The following is a 14,023-nucleotide window of genomic DNA, read 5'->3' as shown; positions in this document are numbered from 1 at the left end:
TTGCGGTCGTTGACCGGGGCGGGGTCGTGGGGCGTCGACTGCAAATCAGCGGCGGCCGATTCGTCGGTACGGGCAGTGACTTAGAATATGGCCCGCCTCACCGCACTGGAAGCATAATGGCCTGTTGTTCGCAGTCCTCCAGACGTCGCATTTCCTGAGTCATGGGGTTCGATGGTAGGCTTGGTGGGCGGGGGCCATAGGGCAGCTTTCAGGAACAGGACGGTAGCGGCGAGGGCTTGGAAAGTCACGTCTGGGCGCAGGACGACGTAGTGAAGCAGCGTAATTCATCACTCGTTTCTTCCGCTGGAGCCGTCGGAGCTGTGGCTTGAGGAACACCCAGGCCTGCTGGACTTCTTCACGGACGACGTCCGCGAGCGTCGCCACCTATAGGTTGTTGGAATGATGGCAGCAGCCGGCGAAGTTCCTCTCGGACGATCTCACGGGTGAGGTCCTGAAAGCTTTTTCCACTGGCAAATGCACTGCTGCAGGGGCTTGCGCTGACTGGTTGCTGTGGTCTATCATAGGGGCTCCTCCGGATGTCCATCGTCTTTTCGATTGTCGATGCTTCACTTTCAAATTCGTCCACAGTTTTCGCCGGATTCCTTGCAAGTCCTGCAAAAAGCGACTCTTTAATGCCTCGCATTAAAAATTTCACTCTCTCACCTTCGGTCATGTTGGGATCCGCGCGGCGAAACAGGCGCTTCATCTCCTCAACGTAACCAGGACAGGCTCATTTGGGAGTTGAAGTCTTGATTGAAAGAGGGCCTGAGCTCTTTCTTTTAGGACAGAACTTGCAAAGGCCATCAAAAACTGCTTTGCAATGCTTATGTTAATTCATGTCTGTTTATTTTGAAACAACGAGGTGATGCTTTTTTTTTTTTTAAAGAACTGAGTTGAGCTAGTTGGTGCATCATTTTTTAAAAATACACAGCTCAACAAACATAGGACAAGCGAGTAGCCGGGGACAGCGCTGTTGAAGTAATGCCGCGAACTGTTTAAATCATTATTTGTTCCTGTTCGACAGCCGCTGGTATGCGTCCATATCATTGTGTATCTGGCGCGCTGATCAATTCTTTATCCCGTGTTTGATCATGCTCTTTGTCGCGATACGACGCGTTATCCTTTTCTTTGTCGCGAACGATGCACCGAGATCTATCTGTAAGATTCCGATCACTCGCGTATATTTCTGCAATGTTCCAGGTTGCGCTAGTGGTAGTTTGCGATGTTATCTAAAAATTTCTGAACAGCCTTTAAATGAGCGTTGACGAGTGCAACGGGCATTCTCAGTTCGACGATCGACGAGCACATTTGTTGCTATCGCCACCACCGTGTTGCTTAGTTCTTTTGCGGGCGCAAGTCAGCCCAATAATGACTTAATTTCAGTACCATCATGCCTGTGTCTTCTTTTGGTGTGTAGGGCCTTGTCACCACTACGTGACAATATGTTCTTACGTATCTGTTGGAATGGGATTTAATTATTATTGCTGGTACAAAACAACATTAAAACTGCAATATCAGTAATGGGGGCCAGAGCTGTAGCGCCGGGATATATGTAGTAAACTGCCACCACTGCTTTTATGAGGTCGTTTTTATTAATTTGAGGAAAATAACAAATTATTGGACAGGTTTTCTTATGAGCATATATGATCTCTAATGTGTGAGCCTTGTTACCACTACGTGAAATAGGCTAGTTCGTACGTGTCTGATGGAATGGGATTGAATTATTGTTGCTGGTACAGAACAGCTGCCCCGGCCAGCGCACCTCCACCAAGTGTTAAGCGGGGATCCAGGCACTGGTAGTGGGCACTGGTAGCGAGTAAGACCGGAGCGGGGGTGGCTCAGCTTGTAGACAGCTTGTCCGCAAAAGGCACTTCCTCTTTCTCGGCGATCTGTCCGCCTCATTGGAACTTCCTCTTTACACAGCATTAAAACTGTAATATTAGTAATGGGGGCTAGAGCTGTAGCGCCGGGATATAGTTAACTGCCACCACGGCTTTTATGAGGTCATTTTTATTGGTTTGAGAAAAAGAACACAAATTATTCGACAGGTTTTCTTATGAGCATTTGCGATCTCTAATGTGTGAGCCTGACGTAAAATAAATGGATGTTCAAACGTATCATAATAAATATTTCATGTGATCCTCCATTAGATAGCTCAACAATACTTTAGGACCCAACAAGAATAACTGACGTGATCCATGGGAACTATTACTAAAACGTGCTTTAATGTCATATCGATATAGCTCTATTCAATTTTTTCACATTATCAACATGGTGTGAAGAAAAGCAAAACATTGTGGCTGGGAGAGAGACAGTGCTAGAGCAGTTTAAACTTGTGCCACGTATGAATGCTGTTCAGCACCGTCTGATTTATCCTCACAAACTGAAAAGGAATGCAAAAATTGGTGACTTTCAACAAAAGTTTCAAGTCCAGAGAGATAGGCAGAGAGGGCTAATGAACAAATATGAAACGAAGTCAGCAAGTACTGCTACCTTTGTCGGGGACAAAAGCGGACAAAAACCAGATCAGAGGGACGTGTCAGGAGACGGTTGTTTTGTTCCCCTGATCGTCGGCCGAGCGGCCACTCGCGGTGTGTGTGTGTGTGTGTGTGTGTGTGTGTGTGTGTGTGTGTGTGTGTGTGTGTGTGTGTGTGTGTGTGTGTGTGTGTGTGTGTGTGTGTGTGTGTGTGTGTGTGTGTGTGTGTGTGTGTGTGTGTGTGTGTGTGTGTGTGTGTGTGTGTGTGTGTGTGTGTGTGTGTGTGTGTGTGTGTGTGTGTGTGTGTGTGTGTGTGTGTGTGTGTGTGTGTGTGTGTGTGTGTGTGTGTGTGTGTGTGTGTGTGTGTGTGTGTGTGTGTGTGTGTGTGTGTGTGTGTGTGTGTGTGTGTGTGTGTGTGTGTGTGTGTGTGTGTGTGTGTGTGTGTGTGTGTGTGTGTGTGTGTGTGTGTGTGTGTGTGTGTGTGTGTGTGTGTGTGTGTGTGTGTGTGTGTGTGTGTGTGTGTGTGTGTGTGTGTGTGTGTGTGTGTGTGTGTGTGTGTGTGTGTGTGTGTGTGTGTGTGTGTGTGTGTGTGTGTGTGTGTGTGTGTGTGTGTGTGTGTGTGTGTGTGTGTGGACGCGCCGCAGTGCTTTTTGGGAAAGGGCACGGCTGCTCCTTGCCACTCCCGGCCAGTCGACCAGCGGCTCGTCGCCCCTCAAAGCGTCCCTCCCGCTTCACTGGCGCCGTTGAAGACAAACGCGGCCAACCGTGTTCGGAGTAGCTTGCAAGACGCCGAAGGAAACGGTCGTCAGTTTGAATTTCTGTAAAGTTTCTTCCATGTAGCCATTAAATCAGTTTGTTAAGTTTCACCGGAGTTTTATTCTGTGACCAAATTATCTCAACGCAGACGCGATGACCACAGCGATTAAGACAGACAACCTTCATTTTCCCAACTGTAGTTTCTGTATTTATTATTCTGTAATTTAACATCTATTTGCCACTTTTACCTAAGCCCCGTCTCGGTGGCGCAGTGGTTACGGCGCTCGACAGCTGCTTCCAAGGATGCGGAATCGAATCCCGGCACGGCGGCGGCTTTTCGATGGAGGCGAAAAGTAAGACGATCGTGTGCTGGGCAATGTCAGTGCACGCTAAAAAAACCCCATTTGGTCGAAATTTCCAGAGCCCTCCACTGTGGCGTGATTCCTAGCCTGAGTCGCTTTTGGATGTTAAAACCCACAAAATAAAACCAAACCTCTTACCTAAATTTTGCACTTATTATTTCTCAGAGTTTCCATTATTTCTAGTTCGTCGCGCCTTTTCATTCTAGTTGCAGCCTTGTATTGTGCAATTTCTTCAATACCTTATTTAGCGTAATGTTTAGTGTTTTAGTTTCCAAACCTATTTGACCTTGCACAGATGAACGGAGTTGTCAAAATAATTCCTGTGCTGGCCTTTTCTTGGTTGTAGCTCGCGAGCAGTCCGTTTACTCGTTTCCATACTGTAGTTATACAATAATTACGCTGCAGTGGAAACTCGTCTTCCGTGACGGAGGGATAAATTTGTAGTTGTTCTTGGGTAATGTGATTATTCCGCCATCAATCTTGAAAGCCTTTCACCTGAGATAGTCTGGTTTTGCGTTACGGTGGACTGAATCCCATCACACAGATGTGGCCACGTCACACGGGCAAGTTTAGTTAGATTTTCAAGAAGCGCACAACAATTTGAAGATTGGCATTTTCGGATGGGATGTCACAGGACAAAAATAATGTCATTTTTGAATATTGCCAGATGCAATATGGATGTTGTAGCACCCTGTGGAAATTAATTTGTTTTTGCATAATTACTTTAAAAGGTGAATATATCGGCATCACTATTATTTGAGGGTAATAGTCAAAGTTTATTTGTGCAAGAAAACACGTTTTTTACAACAAGCATCGTAAAATCACGGAGACATGCTTGACCACGCTTTTCGCTAATGTGGTTATTGTTGTTCAGGTTGAAACCAGCCGAGTTTACGCTATACATTTACATTGCTAACTGCATTTATCGCGAACCTAGCTTTGCGACTTTGGCTTGCATCGTTAACTATGAAAATGGCAGTGTCCATTGACGGAGTGCGATCACCGGTGTTCAAGTGCGAAAAGTGCATGAGCTGGTCTGATTCGTAGAAATTTGCATTTTCACACGAAATTGCGTTTTGATAGCAACAAATTATTATAAGCAGTGTCTCTCTGCCTGTCCGACCGCGCTTCTTGCAGCCTCAGCTGTCGATCGGTGCAGCAGCCATACAATGCAGCATCGTCACGTCTACACAAGGTTTGCTTCGCGTGACGTTGAATTAAGATTACACAAAAAAACTTCCGGTCCCTGCTGCATAATAAAACTAGACGAGGTGCTCGCAACCTTCACAGTACTGGATGCCACTAGCATACCGCAGTAGTGCCACCCTTGAGCGCCCGCGGCCGGCAGAGCAACGTAGCCTGTTGAGCTTACCGTGCACTATTCTGCTGGATGCCACTAGCATACCGCAGTAGTGCCACCCTTGAGCGCCCGCGGCCGGCAGAGCAACGTAGCCTGTTGAGCTTACCGTGCACTATTCTGCTGGATGCCACTAGCATACCGCAGTAGTGCCACTCTTGAGCGCCCGCGGCCGGCAGAGCAACGTATAACCTGTGGAGCTTACCGTGCACTATTCTGCTGTCGTCGACAGGCCTAATTTTGTATCGCATATTGGCCAGCTTAATAGTACATTACTTATTCGCAGCATTAGCTATTGTCAGCCTGACTTCCGGATATTAAGAGATAGGTGTGATTCAAGGCACAAGCGTACTAGTATACAAGCTGATTGTGTGAGCTGCGTGCCGCACCGGCTGCGACGGCTATGGAATTGTGCGCGGAAATATGCTTGCATAGCAGCTACTGCTCATATAAACTCCGTACGTATCTAGGATCCCAAAGAAGGATTCATTCTTGGCAGCGTTTTACTCCAGAGCCTATTATCTACCTGAAAAGAAAATAATTATAGTACGATTCGTTGACGCTTGTGACAGCAGAGATGCGCAATTAATTCTCTAGCATAGTACGGACGGCTTCCAGGAGGCAAAGCTGGGCTGCCTCTGGTCGGCGCTTGAGCGCACTAATTTGTGTCCTCGGATGACTTTTTAGACATTGAGCAGCAAATTGCTCCAACTTTATACTGTTACCGCTTGAGGTTGAGCCCCAGATACGTAATGTGTATGCATCGAAGAGCAGCTGCAGATGAACGCCTTCACCATAGCGCAGACACTGAGATCAAGAGTAGCGTTTTGATTTTAGTTGGTGACAGCTTAAATCTGGTGCCTGTTGAAAGTCACACTCCTGAAATTAAGATACAAAGTTCGGAACATTGTAATCCTCAAAATTGCATAAATAATATGTGGATGCGCTGCTGTCGAGACTATATACTCGCCAGCTGTACAAACTCTGGGAGCTCGGAAAACTTGCTGCGGAGCTAGTGCGTTCTGGTGCGTCAGTAGAAAACATCGTGTGACACTACACAAATGACACTAAAGGCGAATACCACTCGTTGAAAGTGACACTAAATATCCTTGTGTGAAAGGAGCATTATTCAGTGGGTGATCATGCCGGTGTTGCAGTCAATTCATTGGGGCAAGACATTCTTGAGCATTTTATGCCGAGGAAAGTGCTGTCTGTGATGATATTTGTGTAGTTTTCTTCAATGAATGGGATTGGCTGAATACTGGTGGGAAGACGTGTGGTTCTGCCTATTGTTACTGTACCTATTATAAAAGCCATATCTGATTTGTGAATTAATGAGTCTGCGACTGATGCTGAGATAATTTTATTTATATTCACTGGAGTAACTCTCGTTCTCGTCTTGTCGTTTGACAGTTTCCCGGATTCTATATGGCGAAAAGCTAAATACTGTCATTATAACCAACTCCTAAACTAGATTCGTCTTTTTCAGTGGATCCGAAGACGACACCCGACAACGTGGCAGTACAGACGCAAGTAACGATGACAACTGAACAAGCAATTGAGAGCGCAACTGCAAAACCACGTGAGGGGCCTTGAAGTTTACTCTGACCCTTTATTCACTGGCCTGAGCTGGAGAATCGGCCCTGTTCTCTCATTTCGAACAGGTGGTTTACTGATGAAGGCTGGGAGATTTGTAGCGCTCCTAGATCAAAACTAAGGTAGCGCTAAAGTTTGTTTTGCTGCTATATCCTATTCAGTGCTCACGTTAAGATTATAAACGTGTAGATACATCCACGAAAAGCATGTATATGGAGTAATCATTATAAGCTGCTGTGCAAAAACAAGTGGTTTACTGATGAAGGCATGGGGCATTTGTAGGGCTCCGGGATCAAAACTCCGGTAGCGCTAAAGATTGTTTTGCTGGTATGACATATTGCTAGAATGACTAATATCTTATAATTGCCCTTGAAGCATCGACGCAGAATGAAATTGCGGATACTGAATCTCCTTTATACATTGAAATATTCAGCACTCACCTTAAGAATATAAATGTGTAGAATACATCCAGCAACAGAATATATATAGAATTATCATTATAAGCTACTGTACAGAAACAGCAAATGGTTAACTGATGAAGGCTTTGGGCATTTCTAGCAATCCTAGAACAAAACTCTGGTAGCGCTAAAGTTGGTTTTGCTGCTATAACTTATCACTAGAATGACTAATATCTTCTTAGCAAAAAGAGATAATTTTCAGTACATATCTTTCTTCAACAAACTTTTCCTAGCTCAAACTGTGAGGAAAAGGTTAATTCTGTAGCTGTAACAAGGTAGTATTTATATTGATTAACGATGTGACAGCTGCAGAATCAACCCTTTCCTCAGCTCAGACTGTGAGGAAAGGGTTGATTCTTTAGCGGTCGCAAGGTAGTATTTATATTGACTAACGAAGCGCCCCATGTTTGTGCGTGTAGCTCCATACACCAGTAGAGTGCGTGTAGGTAGCTTTTACGGTCTCACAGGATATGCCCTTGATATGCGTGACGAACTGAGCCTGAAACCAGCGCCCTGTATTGAGAGAAGGGGTGACCGCTTGGTGCCTAGCTTCCACCGGTTCAAGCCAGGGAAAGCATCGCAGTCAGAGTTAACAACGAAACAACCTTATATAGAAAGTGACGTTGTAGAACATTTCATACTGATATTAGGAACACATTATCCAGGCTCATAACAAGTAACACATGCAACTAAAGTGGCTCTGATACAAGCACACAGGCTTCGCAATAATTGATATAAAATAGAGTCGGAACTAATAAACACGACAAATTTTTACTGGACATTGTCATAAACTGGCGTCTGGAGATTCACGCTGTGGCCGTCCCATAAACGCGCGCTGCCCTCTTGTAGATCTCTGGGTGCGCCGAACAGTGGGTTGATCCTGGGAGCCGAGTAATAGCACTTCACTAACTGCAACACTAGCTTAACTGCCGGAACGACGCGACCTCAAATTATAGGTCACAAACATGATGCACACATGAATGACATGCGCTATAGAAGTTCAAGGGCTAGGGCTAAATGCAAATTCCTCTCGAACATTTAGCATGCCAGTTTGTTCCTTGAAGAAATACTGGTTTACCTTCATGTCACGAATTCGGCTGTTGCCTAGTTTTGGTAATGATTTTCTTGCGAACGCGGTTCTCCCTCCTCACTTGTTTTTTGTTCGTGCTCCAGTGGGGAGCCCACGCTAGTCTACGGCTCTTCTTGCCTTCTTTTTGACCTTAATGTGGTGCTCTTCGGGTTCGGTAGTGCTATCACCGACATTCTCAAAACGTAACTCCTTTCTCTCCCTGATACTGCATCTGATATTCATGGCATCAAACTCCCATTTGGGACTAACCACCAAACTTGTCCCTCATGATCTTTAATATGTTTACATGCCTGCTAATGTATTCGCATTAGTAGGTTTACATTAAAGGCAAGCGCGCTACGCGGCACACTTTCTCTGTAGATGCCTGCACCACGCCCGTAGAAAAGGAAACTGATTGAAGAAAATGAAATGCGGAGTATCTTTAAGTAAATAATAAAAATAAATAGTTCAGAGGAAAGGGCACGCGCTGTATCTGTCAGAGCTGTTCCCTGGACACCAACACGTGCCGTAAAGTAAGGGAGCCTGAGCTGAAGCAGCAGTATGGTGAACCGCTACACTCACTCACTCACTCACTCACTCACTCACTCACTCACTCACTCACTCACTCACTCACTCACTCACTCACTCACTCACTCACTCACTCACTCACTCACTCACTCACTCACTCACTCACTCACTCACTCACTCACTCACTCACTCACTCACTCACTCACTCACTCACTCACTCACTCACTCACTCTGTAAGGGCAGAGGGGGGTGGCTGTTCCTAGCTTTACGGGGCTGGAAATGGTAGGCCCCCGCCGTCTGCGGCGCGGACTCCTGTCCCCGGTTGTTGTACCGGTTGTAGGTCGTCACTGCACTCGCCAACATTTCAGTGGCTGATGACGGCTGTTCCAACGCGCGTCTTTCACGCTCCCTCTAAATATTTTTCTTTCTTCTCTATTTTCGCTTCTATCCGCATGATGCAGCGGAGGTAGCTCAGCTACAGAGCCAGTAGCAGGCCCGCACGCTTTCTTTTCCATCTTCCTTCAGTCGCAACAACAACGACTCTGTAAGTTGGTTAAAAGGGAAGAAAAGGCGCAGCATCGGGCGACAGACAGAGAAAAATTTCAATACTGTCATGTTGTGGTGACAAGCCCGGAGCCACAAAAGAAGACATTGGCGTTGCACATGAATGAAAGCCAGGGCGATTGCTACCTCCTCCGCGTGGCTTGCGCCAGCGGCCTTAAAAGTAAGGACATCCACCTGTCTTTCCTCGTGAACGATTGCAGCCGTGTACCATCCTCCCCTGGAATTGTGCGGGCCCGCTACGTCGACATAGAAAACATTGTGTTTAGAGCCATATTGGCGGTGCAGGGCATTTGCCCGCGCCAGACGCCGTTCATTGTGGTCTTCTGTGTTCATTTTGGTAGGAAGGGCAGCTCTCCATAGCTCTAGCACTCGTATCCTTTCCTCATTGTGATGGTTGTGTTGTATATTTAGACGGTCCAAAAGGCGACGACCGGGCACGGTCTGGGCAAGACGCGTGTATTGATTAGTGAGGTGCGCCTTGCGCAGCTCCCGATAGGTGTTCACCACCCCCAATGCAAGGAGCCTCGCATTGGAGTTAGAGATCGGGAGGATGAGCGCCCTCTTGATCATCTTGCGGAAAGTTACCTCCAGGATGTCTTCATCATGCTTGCGCAAGTGCAGGTATGGATTTGAATAAAGAATTCGACTCGTTACAAAAGCATAGGCGAGTCGCATGGCATCCCTATTTCTGAGGCCCCCACGCTTGTTGGAGACGCGGCGGACCATGCGGCCCCCTTGGTCGCCAACCTTGCGAAGCTTGGCTAGTGTTGTGTCAGCGCGACGATTTTGGTGAATAAAGAGTCAGAAAACTCTAATCTGCGTATGGGTCCACTAGCCAGAGAGTATTGGTGTCTTGCACCTCGGCGAGGGGCGTAGATGCACGAATTCTGATTTTTGAGCCCTCAATCTAAATTCATCCTATTCGACTCGCGAGGGGCCTGTCGAAATTATGAGCTGGGCTGGATAACGCCTACAGCACAAAGAATATTTGGGAGAGCAGCTTGCCCGCCCCCCCCAGCCCGATTTCTCATTTGGACTCCAGGCCACCAGAGCCTACCAGGGAATGAGGCCCCCAACTCGGCCGCCCGTGCACTCACTAACCGAGCCCCCGGCGTTAGACCCTACCGATCTGGACCAGGACACTTATCCTCTCTTAACTTTTCAAGAATCTGTGCCTATTACCAGGACTCGTACAGTCAGTACCCGGCTCCTCTCAAGGGGCTAGGGAAAGCGGGCAAAAGAATACTTCTTAGACGTTTTACTAACACTCTACTTTGCCCACCACCACCACCACCACCACCACCACCACCACCACCACCACCACCACCACCACCACCACCACCATCATCATCATCATCATCATCATCGTCATCATCCTGATTATACCCACTGCAGGGCTAAGGCCTCTCCCATATTTCTCCACTTAACCCGGTTCTGTGCTAGCTGCATCCACTTGACCCCTGCGAACTTCCTAATCTCATCCGCCCACCTAACTTTCTGGCGCCCCCTGCTACGCTTTCCTTCCCTTGGAATCCAGTTTGTTACCCTCAGCGACCATCGGTTATCCTCTCTTCGCACTACATGTCCTGCCCATGTCCATTTCTTCTTAATTTCCCCTAGAATGTCGGTAACTTGAGTTATTTCTTTGACCCACTCTGCACGCTTTCTATCTCTTAATGTTACCCCTACCATTTTTCGTTCCATAGCCCTCTGGGTTGTCCTCAACTTAAGTAGAAGTCTCTTGGTCAGCCTCCACGTTTCAGCCCCATAGGTGAGTACAGGCAAGATGCAACTGTTGTATTCTTTCCTCTTGAGCGATACCGGTAAGCTGCTAGTCATAATCTGCGAGTGCTTGCCAAATGCGCTCCATCCCAATCTTATTCTTCTTGTTATTTCCTTTTCATGGTCCGGATCTGCGGTTACTACCTGTCCTAAGTAGACATATTCGCCTACTAATTTCGCTACCTAATGTAAACTGCTGTTCCTTCCCGAGGCTGTTGAACATTACCTTAGTCTTCTGCATATTGATTTTCAAGCCTACCTTTCTACTTTTTCTGTCTAGGTCATCAATCATTATTTGCAGTTCATCCCCCGAGTTGCTTAGCAAGGCAATGTCATCAGCAAATCGCAGATTACTGAGGTATTCTCCATCTACCCTTATCCCTAACTGCTCCCATTCCAAGTCTCTGAATACTTCCTCTAAACAAGCTGTGAATAGTACTGGGGAGATTGTGTCTCCTTGCCTAACACCTTGCCCGGCAGTACTCAAACATTTCGACCCTTCCTTTTCTGGCCTCTGCCCTTACTGCGGAGATGTGGCTGACACCTTTCACATGGTCTGGGCATGCCAGCTAAATCCTTCTTTTACCCATAACCCCTTCCCCTACCCTAGAGGACTGGGAGGTGGCCTTGCTCGGCTGCCTGGATCTAGCGGCACAACAAGCGCTGGTCCAGCGAGCTCGTGTGGTGGCCCAGACCAATGGAGTCTCGGAATAAGGGACTCCACCTAGTATTGTAAGGGGAGCAGCCCACTAGGGGTGGCTCTCCAAGAAACCTCTCCTTTTGTAATAAATGCTTTCCACCACCACCACCCGCAAAAATACCAAGCTAACCTGCGGCAGAGATAAGAGCAAACATGTTCTTCGGTCGTCGAACTAAGAATTCCGGTTTTAATCGTGAGCGCTCGATTAAAGGCGGCAAAGAAATATCGAGATAAAACCGCAAACGGCGGATAGCCTACCGAGGAACATTGTAGTAAGACAATCGTGTGGCTAGAATCTTTATGGCATGCAGCTCGAGCCATCTTCTGCAACACAGAAGTGATAAAACCGCGTCTCATGACAACGAGCATGAACAAAGTACCTAGTCGATTCATGTGCTACAATCGCAGCGATAAGGCCGCATGCCGGTGGCTGGTAAATACAACCAATAGAGAGAGTTGAATGGTTCGCCGGTATTAATCTTCCTTAAAGAACATCGCCTAGATGTTCCAAAACAAACAGAAAAGGTAAACAAACATTAACAAGCGTAAACACGTATTCTTTAACGCGCGTAATACGGTTTCAGACGTACATGGGAAGTCAAAAGTTACCAGGCCACAAGCTGACACTTGAGATCCCATTCATCATCATCATCATCATCATCATCATCATCATCATCATCATCATCATCATCATCATCCTGATTATACCCACTGCAGGGCGAAGGCCTCTCCCATATTTCTCCACTTAACCCGGTTCTGTGCTAGCTGCATCCACTTGACCCCTGCGAACTTCTTAATCTCATCCGCCCACCTAACTTTCTGCCGCCCCCTGCTACGCTTTCCTTCCCTTGGAATCCAGTTTGTTACCCTCAGCGACCATCGGTTATCCTCTCCGCACTACATGTCCTGCCCATGTCCATTTCTTCTTCTTAATTTCTACTAGAATGTCGGTAACTTGAGTTATTTCTCTGACCCACTCTGCACGCTTTCTATCTCTTAATGTTACCCCTACCATTTTTCGCTCCATAGCCCTCTCGGTTGTCCTCAACTTAAGTAGAACTCTCTTGGTTAGCCTCCACGTTTCAGCCCCATAGGTGAGTACAGGCAAGATGCGACTGTTGTATACTTTCCTCTTGAGCGATACCGGTAAGCTGCTAGTCATAATCTGCGAGTGCTTGCCAAATGCGCTCCATCCCAATCGTATTCTTCTTGTTATTTCCTTTTCGTGGTCCGGATCTGCGGTTACTACCTGTCCTAAGTAGACATATTCGCCTACTACTTCCAGTATTTCGCTACCTAATGTAAACTGCTGTTCCTTCCCGAGGCTGTTGAACATTACCTTAGTCTTCTGCATATTGATTTTCAAGCCTACCTTTCTACTTTTCCTGTCTAGGTCATCAATCATTATTTGCAGTTCATCCCCCGAGTTGCTTAGCAAGGCAATGTCATCCCATTAAAGCTATCAATTATCTCAGAAGTTAGAATAATGTTTCTTCTATCCTCCACAGATAATCTGAGATAGGGGGCCGTCGTAGCTGCCTGACTATACTGCTCAGAAGCAGAACCTATGGCCTGGGAACTTTTGACTACCCCAGTGCATGTACGAGTTCTGGCCGCGCCCGGCGCCGCTGAGGTGTGGTCGGGACATCGAAGTTTTCCTGACAGTCAAGTTGTCCGATGTGTCGAGCGACTCTGCATGGGCCGCAGCACCGCCACAAGAGCTTTTCACTCAGTTCTCGGTGGATTATCGGCGCCCAATCAAACACTTGGTCTCCCGGCATGTACTCTGCATCGTGTCTATACACAATGTATCGTCGGTCGTCGGTATGTTGCTGGTATTTAATGCGTAGGCGGGCGAGTCGGCTGGGTTTCTCTTGTGGAGCCTGTTATATAGGACAAACAGGACGCTGTATTAACAAGAGACTACTGGAACACCGGAACAACTTGGAAAGTGGCAAGGACAAAACATTTCTGGTCTCACATTGCCATTCATGTGAAACAATGAAGAAAAAGAAGTGTACTCCTATGTTTGACCAGGTTAGGATTTTGTATCGCCACAAAGAGAAGATGACGAGAGAAATAGTTGAATTATATTTTATTTCAAGGGACAATAAGTGTGTCAGCAAGATTTCTTTTGCTCTTTCAAGCAAAGAGACGTCTTTTTTGAGGGACGTTTTGTGCAGCAGATGAACCCAGGGGTTGTTTCACGTGATTGTTTCGTTTTTGTCATATTTGTTTTTATCTGGGCCTTGGAGTAAAGGCTTAGGCATAGTTGTGAGTCAGCGCTTGTACTGTGGCTTCCTTTTATCTTGTCCTTTGTCTTCTTGTTCGCGCTGTTTAAATTAATAATGAATGTCTATTCGGAATGCCAGCAT

At 46.7% G+C, this 14,023-nt stretch overlaps 1 long non-coding RNA gene across 1 annotated transcript in view; it reads left to right on the top strand.

Moving 5' to 3' along the window:
* LOC146178551 (uncharacterized) overlaps window positions 1–6,547 on the top strand; it is a 38,076-nt gene extending 31,529 nt beyond the window's left edge. Inside the window, exon 4 of the long non-coding RNA XR_014700980.1 lies at window positions 6,441–6,547. This is a non-coding gene — a long non-coding RNA (uncharacterized LOC146178551). The remainder of the gene's footprint in view (window positions 1–6,440) is intronic.
* The last annotated feature ends 7,476 nt before the right edge of the window (window positions 6,548–14,023 follow it).

This window comes from Amblyomma maculatum, chromosome 9 (genome assembly GCF_055883805.1).
Source record: "Amblyomma maculatum isolate TAMU_Amacu chromosome 9, ASM5588380v1, whole genome shotgun sequence".
Classification (NCBI taxonomy): domain Eukaryota; kingdom Metazoa; phylum Arthropoda; class Arachnida; order Ixodida; family Ixodidae; genus Amblyomma; species Amblyomma maculatum.
This window is presented reverse-complemented; position numbering and strand designations above follow the sequence as displayed.